At 41.6% G+C, this 14848-nt stretch overlaps 1 long non-coding RNA gene across 1 annotated transcript in view; it reads left to right on the top strand.

Moving 5' to 3' along the window:
• LOC132251216 (uncharacterized) overlaps positions 1-4746 on the top strand; it is a 33992-nt gene extending 29246 nt beyond the window's left edge. The window contains exon 2 of the long non-coding RNA XR_009463126.1: positions 626-4746. This is a non-coding gene — a long non-coding RNA (uncharacterized LOC132251216). The remainder of the gene's footprint in view (positions 1-625) is intronic.
• The last annotated feature ends 10102 nt before the right edge of the window (positions 4747-14848 follow it).

Below are 14848 nucleotides of genomic sequence, written 5' to 3'. Positions count from 1 at the left end.
TATGGTTTCAGATGTTATCTCTGCAGTATCTTTCTTCTTGTATAAGGATAGAGTGTGGAGCAGGAAATCTATCCTCGCTTGATAATCAGCAGAGAGGGATTCACCTTGATTAACTGCAGAGTTATGCCACATCATATTTCCCATCTCTCTTTGTAAGGCTTAGTGTTAACAGAATCTGGGACATCATGGTGTACTTAAGCAATTTGGATGACATTTGAGACTCTCGTTACGGGTGTGTCAGCACTTTAAAAACCTGTCATTTGTGTTTACGATTTCACTCTCCCATTCTTTTCACACCCCGAAAAATATTTTCTGAAACATAACACATCACCCCCAGGAAAATATTTTGAGAGCTGCGATTAAAAGTGGCATCCTTAAATTGCCCTGCTATACTAAAATATTTATTACATGCACAAAAATGCTGCTGTTCAAAATAAGCTACTCTTTTAGCACATGGTGAGTGCTCTCTAAATGATAAAAATTGCCTGCTACACCATGAGAACACAATGAGATTTTCACAATGACAGCTTCCAGACTAATTTCAGGTATAACTCTCAATTCCTGACTACTGGTTCAATATAATCTTTACAGTCACTTTATCAGTCTTCTTTCTTTCCATTTATAGGCATCAATGTGGGAAGCGACATCAACAGTTGGGTGGCACTTCCAGGCTAATTCTGTCAAGTCCTGCATTGAACATCTGTCTTCCCACCATTCAGTCAAATAGACCCAAGATTGTAACAAGGGATGTCTGAGCATATAACTCGGAGTTGAAAATCAACATCATCATCCACAGGCTGAAATATCAACTTGGGATGGAAAGTTCTTCCTTATGTTGATTAAATGAAGCCGAGATCTTCTGTTTTGGTTCACACTAACGGTGCCCTGTCTCCCTGGGCCATTTTAGTGCTTCATGGGAGTTAAAGTTTAGGTTGCCCTATGCCCTTGATTTAATTTATGGCTATATTATCTCACAATACCACAGACCCCACTGATGCCTTACTGTGGTTCAAGCAGAGGGCAATATTGATGGACAATCATGTTCATTTTGCCAAACCCAAATTCTCATTAAAAAAAACAAACAACCCCCCCAACACACATTCACTGAAAAATACTCCTGACAAGTCTCTCTTGACTAATATCTCCTGAGCAGAATGTGTGTGCCACACATTCAGGCATACTCAATATATGGGGTATGTTCTTGCATTTTAGAGGGTATCTTATCCTAATGATGTTATAGGTTTTATCCAAAAACCTACTTCTTTTATCCAAATTTTATTCTTGTGCAAGAACCAGATTTTCCATTTCCATTGCCATTTCTAAGGAAATTCTACTACTTTTTTCATTTTGAAATGCAACAAAAATGCCTTTAATGCTTTTAATTTCTTATGAAATTAAATTCCAAAAATAATAATAATTTGGATAAATCAGGCCATTCTGTTTAAATAAAATCAAGACATTTTATTCTAGCTTGGAGTTTAAAAACCTTTGTCATGCTTTAAAAATAAAAATCCAGGGACTTCATTTTGAAAGGTTATATATAAAAAAAAAATTTAAAAAGCAAAATGGCAAGTTCCAAAAATATCAAAAGGGCATTGATATTATTGAAAATGCTTTATATTGATTATTTCCTAAATGTCTTGATTTCAATAAGAGAGCATTTATAAGAGAAAAAAGACTTAACTGAAAAACTTTGAACCAGTTGTAGTGTGAATGCGGGTGACAAATAATTAGAGAATTAAGTTGATTATGATGCTTGTTAATAGATATGAATGTTGTTTTCTTGTGTCCTTTGTCCTCCTTATGTGCACGTATCTCCCACCTGGCCATTCAGCTGACTTCAAGTCTATATACGATGTATGTAAGATTTTGGGTGTACTCTGAGATTAGGTGTCCTATGAACCCCAGCTCTTCTACAGTGCACTGCCTTCTTCAGAAGGTTGCCTTTGTGCCATGAAAGTATAATCATCATAGAAAGCCTATCTTGAGACTAAAGACAGTTAGGGTGGAAAGGACCAGGGATGTCTGTAGATATTTGCATTAGCAAACAGGAATATTTAGAATAGGTAGGAAAGGAGAGTTCTTAGCTGGGTTGGGAATACATCTCTACTTAATGAGACCAGAAGCCACCATTGTGAGAAGGATACACTAGCCTTTGAAGTAGGTTTGCATGTCACAAAAGAAAGCTTCTCAAACTCAATGTTGTAATTTTCATCCCGTGCTTTTCTAGACCTCTGTGAGAGATTTTTATTTAATGTCCTCCTGAGTGGATTTGAAAATGAAGTAGCACCTAATTGTCTTCTTAGCAAGGGATAACACAATAAAGGGATCATCACTATCAGAACTTCTACCTTCTTGATCAGAGGAGAAAACACTGAAAAGTAAGAGAAAGAGGAGACCATCTGGATATGTGTTGTAGATTTTAATTCGCCTACAAAGGCCTGGAGGTAGCAGGGATACTAAAGTGTTGTGAGAGGCTAGAAGAGTAGGACTGTCTGTCTGTGTGGGTCAGTGAGCAAGGCTGTCAGAGCAGAGACTGTTTTACCTGGTGATATCAGACTGGGGCTAACTAATATGCTATGTCTGATCACCTGTCAACTCTAAGAAATGCAAGAAACAGGTTCAAATAGAAGGTCAAATGCTCAGCAACCAAAGCAATTCAACTTTAGAGTTTATACTAAAGGTAGGCAACCCCCTGCATGTGTGCCAGAACATGGCATGCAAAGGTGTTTTGCTTGGCACACGTGCCTCCGGTGGGGGGGAGCCAGGAGGGGCCCAATCCTTGTTGTGGCAGTGCAGCCCCAACCCCTTCCCTGCCACCTGGCATGTATGCACGTGCTGCCAGCAGCAAGCCAGGCTGCGGTTCCTTGGACACCGGTGCAGCTCCTTGCAGCCTACCCACTACCTTCTGCGAGTAGCCTGGGCTCCATGACAAGCAGCAGGGGCCTGCCTGGAGCCCAGGCTGGCTATGGCAGGCAGCTGGGAGGCTGTAAGTGGCTGTACTGGGCTTTATGGAGCCCTGGACTGGCTCATTGTTGGTGACAGGTACACGCACGCCTCAGAGTGGATGGCAGGGAAGGGGCCAGGGCTGTGTTGCTACAAGAAGGATCAGTCCCCTCGCAATTCCCCTGCCATCTGCCCCGGCACACCAACATCTTAACAAGTCGAAGTTGCAGGTGTTTTCAGCACTCTGCCCAAAAACATGGCTGATCCCTGGCAATTTGCAAGCTGGCTGCTCCAGGTTCAATTTACAACTTGCCTTGATGCACATAAGACCAAAAACTCAAAGGTAATTACAGAAAATCAGTGGCAGTTAAGCTCCTAAATGTTTTTCAACATCTGAGTCCGAGAGCATTAAGGAAATGCACACAGACATTAAATATTGGAGTAGGTCGAGTCCGGTACCTTGTCTTCCACAGTAGTCGTGAGTATAAAACTATTCATAAACCTCAGCTGTGCTGTGAATATGCAGCATCATGATCACCCCAGCTTGGGGTTCTTGGCAGGTTAAATATCTCACTCCTAAAGCACTAATTCAGTGTGCATTGAACTTTTTAAAAAGTATCATAAATGGTGCATGTGCAGTATATAGTTTATTACTGCAAAATGTTTTGTCATATGATAGACGCAGAGAAAAATAAAACAGTTTTATACTACTGATGCTAAAATTTATATTTTCAAAATGCTTCCATAAATTACTTGGAGTTTGGGACATTTCATAAAGTTAGAATGTTCTTTTCCTGTTTTATCAATTGCTTTTTTATCTATTAAGAATTTGTAGAGTGTCTAGTTTCGCAAACATTGGTGAAAAAATATATCTTCTTTTGAATTCAATTTTGAAATTTCACACAGGTCAAATGAATATTCCTGCATAAAATTCTCCTGTTGGACTGTAAATTTTTGCACAAAATCTGACCTGTTCCCCAAATGTCAATGTTTTTGCATTTCATTGGAGACTTTTCATGCGACCCTTGATTATACAAAACAAACCCTGATATCCCAGCAGTTGAAATTGGACTCTTGCATTTCTACAACATATTTGAATTTTTTCCTTTCCTAATCTCTCTCTAACTCTGCCACCCTTTGCACACCCCTGAGAAATGATAGATATGAAATAAATTAAGAACAGAAAAGGCCCTGCCTAGTTAAAAATCCTGCTAATTAAATAGAGCCTTTTTAAAGCTGAGCAAGAAATTGAACTACATCGAGAGTTTTTTTGGATATCAACAGAACATCTTAAACAGGTCTTTATTTCTATCAAAATCGTCATCTGGGTGTGCAGAAATGCTCTGAATCACTTCAGGTATTTTTGCTGCTCTTTCCTATATCAGAACATGCTATTTTTACTCTCTTTTTGACCATGCCATGGAACATCTCTTATTTGGATGGAAGCTACATGATCCAAAAACAGTCCATATAGTGGGAGATATGTGAAACACTGCTGAACATAGTGCAGTTGGATGACCATTGATCTCTAAGTTCGGGAGATAATTCTTCACTAAAAATGGTGCGACCTGAAAGCAGACACTTTCCCTGCATGTTTAAAAAGTGAAAAGAAAAATAAATTGTGTTGCAGCTGAGATTTTATAGTTACAAATGAACTTGTTTCTGGGGTTGTTTTTTTTTTTTTTAAAGTAGAAATAGTAGCAATTTTTAGTTCTAATCAAAATGCTAAACAAATGTATTTTTACTCCTCCTGTCTCTTAGCTTTCTTTGAAGTCACAATATTAAACCTCCTTAAAAATATTTATGTGTATTTAGTTAACAAAAGCTTCTGTAAGTTGAATCCATGCTGGCAAAAGGTTCAGGTAAGCTCTCTATATAAGCTTACAGACAATTGTGTAAATCTTCAGCCATTAAAGAGAAAGGAGAAAAAAGCCATCCTCATTACACTGCTGTCATTTACTCTTCATCTCCTGTCCTCTTTAGCAGCATTAAGATGGGATGTAAATTTGCCAGTTAATGCTGTTAGAAAATGGATGGTTCAAGAAGGGCAGGAATTAGAGATCAGTATTAGGTGCAGATAAGCTCCTTTTCCTCCGCAGTGGCGGCTGTTTAACATTCATGGGAAAATCATCATCAAACAGCGTTATCACAGCTCTGTTGATGGCTGAGGAACTTCATCACTATGATAATTTTTTTTTTATAGCTGTGAGCCAAAAAGCTCCCTTTTATTTCTGCTGTCTATAACTGCGATAGAAGCTTGTTTGTATGGGTAGGGTATTGCAAACTCATAGCTCTTCAGCCAGGTTTGATTTCTTTCCACCAGCGCTACCCCCACCCCGCAGCCCCTTGTGTATGTTGCACTAACAGTCATGCTGATAAAAAAAAAGGAGTGCTCAAACAATCAGTCAAAGCATAACTGATATTTTTATGATCAGTAATTCAAAGTTTGACAAGTGATGCCGTTCTGTAATGAAACTGTCATCCATTTTGTTGTGAGCAAAGTGCTGAGACAGTAAAGGGAGCTGACAGGGGGGAAGTGACTATCTCCTATCATGTAATCTCAGCCAGGAGATTGCTTCAGGTTCATAACATCACAAATTTTGTATACTTACACCCACTTTTTTCTCCCCTTTTTCATCCTCAGGTGAAGAGGTTTCTAGCCTCTATCACATTGCCTTTTAACCCACTCACTAAAATAAATTCAGGCTGGGAGAAAAAAAACCCCCGAAACATACTCTCTCTGCAATCTCTTTTAAGTTAGTGGAAGATAGGTTAGCTCATTGTAAGTATTTTGTCATAATTTAAGGTGTCCTATTTTGAACTTGTCAAATTTGCTTAAGGACACGTGCCTAAATGATATTTCTACCACATGCTCAACCATCTTCAAACGTATCAGAGATGCGGGTCATGGTCATTCTTTGCAGTGTATTGGGGAGGAGGGAAGAAATATGGCTGCAAACTGTATGTATTCTCCTGAAGCAGATAAGGACACCATTCAAGGAAATTTTTAATTTATTAAGGTTCTCAAGCTTATGCTTCTTTGCAGCTTTGACCTCATTTTTTTGTAGTTTATCTGCTCTAAATGACATTTCTCATTTTGAATATAGCTGAAAAACATTGTGCTAAACAGCAATTTTGTCGCTTCTACGGCGCCATCCGATAATTTTGATATTTCCACTTTGAATTCAGTATTGATTTGATTACTTAGGTAATTTACTTTTGACACAGGCTCATTCCTTGTCTTTTCCTGAGCAGGGACTTCCAATCATGCCATGTTGTGCTGAATTATGTTTGGAGTTTGGAGATAAGGACTTTTGTCTAGGAGAGACTCAGCTTAGGCCACCAAACTCATTTCCCATAGGAGGAGGGTTTGAATCTAGTCAGGATCCTAGAGGTGAAAGGCGAGTGCTTTATAATTTAAATATTACCATACAAACATAAGTTTAAAGCAGATACTGTGCGGTTAAGGAAATACATCTTCCCTACCAGGGTAATTTCAAGAGGAATTTCAAGGAGCTCTTCCCCAAGGCCTTCAAAGCTGCTGACTTCCAAAGTACCACGTTCCCCCGGGTCGTCCCCCCACCTGGGTACTTGGCTGCAGATTCACGCAGCAGCGGCTGAAGACTGACCCTTCCTGAGCCAGACTCATGGACTCCTTCTCAGCCTGATTACCATCTATGGGAATGGTGCCAGAGAGACTCCCTGGGCATGCACGATGGCTCTCTCCAGTGTCCTAATGCTAATGCCGGAGCAGATTCTTCTCTGCAAGACTGACAATCAGCCAGCTAGGGAGGGAATTTAAAGAGCCCACAACATAAAATACCTCTTCCATGGCCGAGTGTCAAAAAAGGAGCAGTCAGCAATAGAGATAAACAGGTGGCCCTAGAGATTACTACCTTTTTTGCCTCGGCAAGACAAAGCAATAGGACGGAAGGAGTGGAAGATGGCCTCCGTCCCTTCCCACTTCTTCAAGAGAACAGGACAGTTATGGCAAATGATATAAGAACTTCATGTGTATACACACATACACGTGCGCACATACAGTATGTGTAAACCTTTTTTCCGAAATAAAAAGGTATGTTGTTGTTTTAAAATTGCCTTTTTCCACATCTTTGTAAGAATTTCAAAAAGGGTGGAGGGGTTTTCATACATAATGCCATGTTTTGGGATATTTTTTCCCCCAAAGAATAGTTTGGTGTAATGAAAGGGTTAGCAAAACTTACATGTACCCAAAATGAGGGTCCATATTTTGAACCTGCTCTGCTATCAGTCCATGTTTCCCCTTTTTTACACTCTGATTTTTCTCTATTTTTCCTAGTGAGAAGCTTGGGGGAATGGCCTTCAAGGCCTTGATACTAATGAGCTGATCAGCATTTTATCCAGCAACAGCAGTTCAGTTCTTTTTTACATCTCTCTTGTCTTTCTCTCTGTTGTGCTCTGTTTTTCCCACAGTCAACTTTCAGGTACTTTCTAACAGTGTTAAAGACACATATCAAATTTTACTTTTGGCTTCTTCCTGATTGAACAGAACCTATGAAATGGAGAAATACACTGGGGCAAACCACTGGTGCCTTTAAATGATATATTCATGATGCATTTAAATGTACTGGGTTACTGTCACTCACTAGTGAAACATCCCAGTTTCTTGTATGGTTCATTTTACAGAAACTATAAAAATGCCTTGGGTTCATAAGAACAAAAGACGATAATTTTAATTTGCCTATGCCCTTTAGCAAAGTAATCAGCAATTTTCTAGTATTTTACAGTCACCCATCTAAATATCTATTCATGCTAGACTACCCTTACTTTTTTGAGAAGCTTTAAATTAATTAACCTTTTAATAACAGGCAGCCATTACAATGGTATAACCACACTAACAATGAGGAAGCTTGCTTCTATTAATGTTTGCATACTTCGGTTTTTGGTAACCAAGCCCAACCTTACTACTTTTCCAAAGATGACTAAAATACCTTTACTGTCCATATTTCCAGTATTATAGGCGTTTCCCATATGAAAGCATAAACAGTGCTGTTGACCCAAATCAAAACTGACCTGTCCCTTAAGGCTGATCATGCTGCTCCTATAGGGAAAAAACAGTATATGGGGCCTGAAATAGCGGGGAAGTTTTGCCCTAACCTGTTCAAATCCTACAGGGAAGTGTAGGTTTATTACTGCTGACTCAGTAGGGCAAGTATGGTTCATTAGACTCTACAATGAATACAAGAAAAATGGGATTAACCCTTTGTGGTAAGGAAGCCAAGGGCTTGGATAGACAGGTGCAGTCAAACCTGGAGAGAAACTTCGGGCTGGGGCAGGGGAGGGACGGGGGAGGTAGGGGGTCACATCATTATTTGTAAATTATCCATTGTGTTGCTAAAACACCAAACCTCAGGAGGCCCCTTCACAACAAGAGTGCTATTTAGCAGAGCTGGATGCAGACTCCATTTGCATGCACAGCCAGATTTTTATGCAAATAACCACTCTTTATTTCATTAGCCTCAATATGTTCAGCACTATTATTTTGACGCACACAAAAGAACATGGAGAGAGCTGACTCTGCTCTTTCACTGGTAAGTCAAAGACCTACCAACTATTCACAAGTGGCTGAAAATAAGTCGTTTAAAAATATGGGGTTGGAAATGGCCATCGGGTGCTGCCGTTTACAAACAAGAGTTGGGCGAAGCAGTTACACAAAGATAGGGGTTTGAGCCTAGGTCACTTTTCTTTCTGAAAATAGAACCCACTATCGGAGTTTGATCTGACACGAATGTAGCATCACAAGCCTTATTTTAGCCTAATGGTAGCCTGGTACGCTAGGGCTCTAAGGCTAAGTACAGCTATTCATAAAGCCCCTGGTGGAAGTGCTCTATTGCACTTTACTTAAAGCTCTGTAAGTTAGACATCCGCTGTTCGGTGGGAAAGGGGCTCAGAGCCTGCCTGCACTGGCCACTGGGGGTTCTCCCGCATGCCTCCTAGGAGGCTGCCTGAATGGTCCCTCTCCCCAACCCTAACCCTGTCTCATGCCAGCTGGCAACTATCAACAGCAGCTGGGTGGAGGGAGAGACCCTGGACCCCTTCCCCACAGCCCCCTACCCAGGGAGTGGCTTACCACTGCCTAGCCAGGCCGGCTGCAGGGAGAGAGACCCCAGACCCCTCTCCCTGCAGCCCCCCTGGCTAGGTTGTGCTATGGTGCAGCCCAGCAGGGGCAGCTGTGGGGATAGAGACCATGGAGCCTTTTCCCTGTAGCTCCCGCAGCTGGGCTGCAGTGTGCTATGGGACTGGGGCTGCTTTAAAAAGAGAAATCCCCTTTCCCCCACCCCCTGCCCCCCTCTGGCCAGGCTGCATGCTGGGTTAGAATTAGAGACTGTCACTGATGAGGGTGACAGCCAAAGGAGTGGGGCTAGATCAGGCTCAGGAATAGCAAACGAGCTCTGCCCAAAGATAGAGCGCAGTCCTGTGCAATGCCACCTGAGATGGCGACGATCACACTTTCAGTTAACCCTCGATGGGATCTGGCACAGACATTCGATAAAGCACTCTAATGGAAAGCGCTATAGGTTAGTACACATCCATCAAGGATTAACCTAGAGTGCAAACCACCATTTTTAAAGGCTGTAGAGCCCTGAACATGTTCAGTCATGGCTTTAGAGCATGTTCTGCCTGCTTAATGCACAATATGTTTAATGTCTGTACCTAGCCTAAGACTCTATTGGTGACAGCAACAAAGTAGGTAAGTATTGCACCTCCAGACTAAGTGCCTGAGTAGACACAATTTCTTTACGTTGCATAGACTATGGCCTGTTCATATTGAGTCCAAATTTGGTCCTAACTCAATTCTTAGCTGTCCATTTCTCTGTGTGGGCTGGTGTTTCCCTATGGACAACTGTGTTCTGGGGACAGGATCCTGGAACATAGGCTCTTCTAGGCTCACTTTGACCTTGTGATGACATTTGGGATTTGGTGAGGTGCATGGTTCTCCATTTCACATGCACGTGACCACCTCCCTCCTGCCATGAATTGTCAGCACGAGTCTTCATCAAAACAACATCAGAAATAGGTTCAGATTCACTAGGTATGGTAGCGAGAACCCAAGCCCCAAGCCAGTCTCAGGGGTTAAATCATTTATGGACCAAAATTAAACAGCCCCAAAAGTGGGCATAAAGTACTATTGAGCCATAAAAGGAGAAGAATATTCCTCTCTCTGATCTCTTGCAGTGTGCATAGGACTCTGGCCCTGTGTGACATCCTTTTCAGTGGTTTCTCTGTATATTTGAGTAACCAGAAACTAAGCTACTTTTGGAAATTTATCAGTAACCTTTAATAATTTGCTATGCATATCCACTCTTTCTTTTGTTATATTATCAATATTCTGCAGTGCTACTGGTTTTAATAAGAAGTCTTTTCACTGGTTTTCTTTGTTCTAGTCATCTAATCTCCTAATGGAAGTTTCTAATTAAATTCCTGCAGCCATTTTTTACACTGTGTTTTGAATAACAAAGTCTCTCAAACGCTGAAAGTGTATATGCCTCTAGGACGGATGCCCTACCTGACAAGTGGCTGCAGCACTTCTTAGCACAATCATTAAAATGAAAAGCAATCACAAATAAATACAAGCAAGTTGATAGATACCTTCATTATGCTGCAAACAATCCAGCAAGTTTAAGCAAAGTGTTCAGGGTCTCAGTTCTGGTTTCAGTGGCCTAATCTGCACAGAGTAAAGGAGCCAGAAACATGCTGTACGTGGCCGTGGCTGGAGGCATGCTGTTGGCATAATTCAGAAGCAGGCCTTATGCTCTAAACACAGGTGGAATTTGTTGCACATCTGTCTGTAATCCACCCAGCACCCCAAACTGCTTGAATTTCATCTAGTCAGCACTGATGGGTAAAATCCTTGAAACAGCTTTATTTGCATTCCAGAAAATAAGCGGAAAAAATGTGTTTTACACAAAAGTGTCTCAGAATTACGATGTGCAAACAAAATTTAAAAGATCTTTTTATTAATCCTGGTAAGTAGAGCAACTGGCATGAGGGATCTTCTCCAGATGCCTCAACAGTGGCACATGCATAGATCTCCCTACCTATTCATTGGCAAAGCCAGGGATATGTGTGTACATTCAATTCCCAGCTGTTTCTGCATGCAGACATGGGCTTCCATTGGCACTGATATTAAGGTTCCTCCCTACAAGATTTATGAGGGAGCCTGAGCCAAAACTGTCCCTTTCCCCTTCTGGACTCTGAAGTGCTATTATAGTCTGTCCCCTATTGTACACCTGCAGGGGATGTTGTTTTAGCTGAAATAAGATGAGTGCAGATGGTGTCATCATGCGCACTGCATCTCAGTTTAACAAAGTTACATGTAGTGGGGGGGGGGGTTGGCTTTTGGTCGGTTGCTTTAATTTTTATTGGATTTATTCAAGAAAAAGCAGGAAGATAAAGCTGTTTGTTAGCAACTCAGGTTTCCTGCTGGAGGCCTGCTGGAGGAGAGGGAGACCGTGCTTATATTTTCAAATGTATACATGCAAAACTGCATGCAGGCTTTACCCCTGCAACCCACCCCACATAATTCATGGGCATATTTATGTTGATGTCCACTTGCCTGGTTACAGTCAGGGCCTCATACACAGGTCAGTTCTTTCCTTTGGAGCATGTGGACCTGCTTGTCATTGCATCGTCATGGACTGTCAGCTGGGTACTCCTACCCTTTGGTGTCCATTGTGTCAAAACGGAGAAAATACCTTCTACAGCTAGACAAGTCAAAATGCTTCAACACCACAATGGGAACAGTACTGTGTAGGCTCCTAAGGAATCACCATTATGCCTTAAGAGGCATAAGGGAGGATGAGAAGAATTAGGACATTGGGATTTAAGGAATGTGATAAAAAGCATTTTCTTTTCAGACCACTTGAAACCAGCCTTAACTGAAACAGTAGAGCTAGAAAAATTAGACTATGACTACCGTGATCAGATTGAAAATGTTTTTTTTTTTTCTTTACACATAAATGCAAGTTAGTTGGATGCAGCATGTGTATGCATGGTCATCACTGCTTGTCTGGCTCATTTAATTACCTCTGGGCTAGGCTCTAGGCAGGGGTATTGCCTGGTCATTGATGTGATACTCTCATTCATCTCATTTGACTCCATTAGCAGCACTCCTTTCACGTCCACCCAAAACAAATTTCATTGAGCCAGAAAACACATGTCATCCATGAGCCTAAAAGTCCTGTGCCTGGCACCGTCCTGGAAACAAAACTGTGCAAAGCAAGCATGTTTTGGACAAGCAAACAAAGGGAGCAAAGCAAAATTCAGCTTGCAGTTCACCAAAACGTTTGTGAATATTTTTTCCCAACATTTTCTTGGACTAAAAAGGTAGTTATTTGAGTGAAGAAGATTCCCCACTATAGGTAAACTGAACACCTCCTAGGATATGTAGATTTGAGGACATACAGTACATTGCCTGTCAACTTGTAGCTCAAATGACAGATGGAAACCAGATAAGGCGAGTACGCTGATCACTGCGGAGAGATTAGACCTTGTAATTTGCATCTTTTCTTCCAATAACATTTGCTCCATTTTTGCCTTGACACTTTACGCAAGACTTAAATGTGTGCGTCTGAAGACTGATCTTTATTGCATCTAACAGAATACCTTTATTGGGAGTTTACAGTATATGATGGCTTCAGTACTAAGAAATCTGCTACGAGCAATACACCCCTGACTCCTCCGTGTTTTTACATCTTAACCTTGAGTGTGCAACAAAACGAGGTAGAGGAAGGATGAGAATTTAGGGGAGGCTTATTATGAACATAAATCATCCTTTTATTGACATGATTTTATTTCAGGGATTCTGGTTTAACTCAAGTAGACACCGGCTTGGCAGAAGTCTGCAGCTGCATATTACTTCCACGCAGCTTCACAAAGAAAAAACTCAACAAAGTACAAAAACAACAAGGTGGGGAGTGTCATTCCTGTGCTTTCTCCAAGCTCTCGGACCAGGTGTCTGCCCAGCATGGCTCTTAGAAAGCAGCAGACTCTTGCTTTCATGCTGTTGTGTCTAAACAGCTCAACTGCATCTAATTAGTCTGCACTTGGTAATGCCTCCTTGAGCTGCTCCGCTCTGAACACCGACTGTATGGAAAAGCCCCACAAAATCCTTCAAACATTGTCTGAAAGAGCCTTCTCTCTCAAGGCACTGATGGAACCGGGCTTTAGGGTTCCCTCCATGGAGCGGTGTAGGCAGGCCCATAGGCATAGGGTTGGCAATAGTCTCCTGCACAAATATTTATATGCATCATTTTTAAATTCTCTTTCTTGTCATTCATTTACCCTTTTCCATCTCTGCACATCTTGTTTCTTTTCTGTCCATGTGAATGGCACAGCTTCCCCCGCTGCGCAAATGTGATCTCCCCATCCTACCTCTCACAGCAAAGCATCTTTATGCCGTGTGTAGTTGAAAAAATGCTTTCTAAAAAAGAATAGTATTTCTGTGTCTTACTCAGGGAGGAGATCAGCTTAAATATTTTATTCGGCTTATATCAGATGACACAATTAGGAGTGTAAGTACCTCTGTCATCCACAGTGGATGTACACTGTGTTACACAATATCCTCTCTACAGCAAGGGACTCCTGCAGCTTTCCGTTCTAATGGGTTTCTGCAACGTGCCTTTTGTTTTATTTCAGGAACTTGTTCTCTAAAAAACTTTGGGGCAAATTTTGCTCACTTCCCTCTCCTGAGTAGTCACCCTGGGAGCTCTCAGAAGAGTCAAGTGAGCAGGACTTGGCCCTAGGTATATCCAATGTAAACAGAGCTACTTTGTCAGCATAACTGACAGCAGAACGCAGCCCCAAATGCTTAGTGATAAATACTGTTTTGGCTGGCTCTCCAGAGAGGAGAAAGATGCTGCTTTGTCTGTGAAAGGATTTCTGTAAGCCTGTGTGTGTGCATGGTGGAGATGTGCACAGTGCAGCACAGATGCCTATTCCTCTCTCCATAAATAGTGCTGTTTATAACCCATACAACAATCCTTCATGTAAGTGCAGCGTGTTTGTTAGCCAGCTATATGGGGCCAAGGTACTCCTCACCAACTCCAGGCCATAACCACTTAGGAACAAGGGGATTCTTGTACCAGGTCAGGGTTTCATCTAGTCTAGCAATCTGTCTCTAATAGTAGCTTTAGAGGAAGTTGCAAGAATCCCTATAATGGACAATTGCCCAGAAGAGAAGTTTCTTTCTAACACCAGGCTACATAGTTGGCTTGTGTGCCTTATGTTTCTTAATCCTATGTACCATAATTGTGGTAGAAATGTCTAGGTCTTTTTTAACAATACTGAGCTCTTGGGTATGTATGGCAACATGTTCTACAGATTAAATCAGTGTTGCATAAACCCCTATTTCATTTGTTGAATTTGACCTTCCCTTTTGGTTTTGTTAAATCTCCTGTTTCTCCGGTATTAGAAGAGCAATTCTGTTACCTTCTCCGTGCCATTCATTGTTGTGTCTGCTTCTGTCATGGTCCATTGTACACTGTCAACTCCCTGATGTGAACTAACCCAACATTTGCAATCCCCGCCCCCCCGCTCCATTTTTTGGGAAATGTGGTCATACTTCTAATGAGTATTATTACTGGAGGTTGGTGAGGAAGCTCACCAGCATAGGAAAAAACCAGTGCTGTGCCCAAGTCTCTCTCAGCCCCCCTCCCCACCAGGTGCAGTTTACTCGTTCAAACATAAAGCAGGCAAAACCTCAAAGGAAAGCAGTTTTTTTGCTCATTATGGGCTACAGTTCCCAGAGGTTTTCCCCACTTCTGCTCCCCGTACTGAAAGGAGGACACAGACCTCCCTTCCATTCTTTTGCAACAAGGAGCAAAAGCAGGACCCCATCTCCATTCTAAGAGCATTCTCTAAG

This window comes from Alligator mississippiensis, chromosome 6 (genome assembly GCF_030867095.1).
Source record: "Alligator mississippiensis isolate rAllMis1 chromosome 6, rAllMis1, whole genome shotgun sequence".
Lineage (NCBI taxonomy): Eukaryota > Metazoa > Chordata > Crocodylia > Alligatoridae > Alligator > Alligator mississippiensis.
The sequence above is the reverse complement of the archived record's forward strand: the minus strand, read 5'-3'. Positions and strand labels throughout refer to the sequence as shown.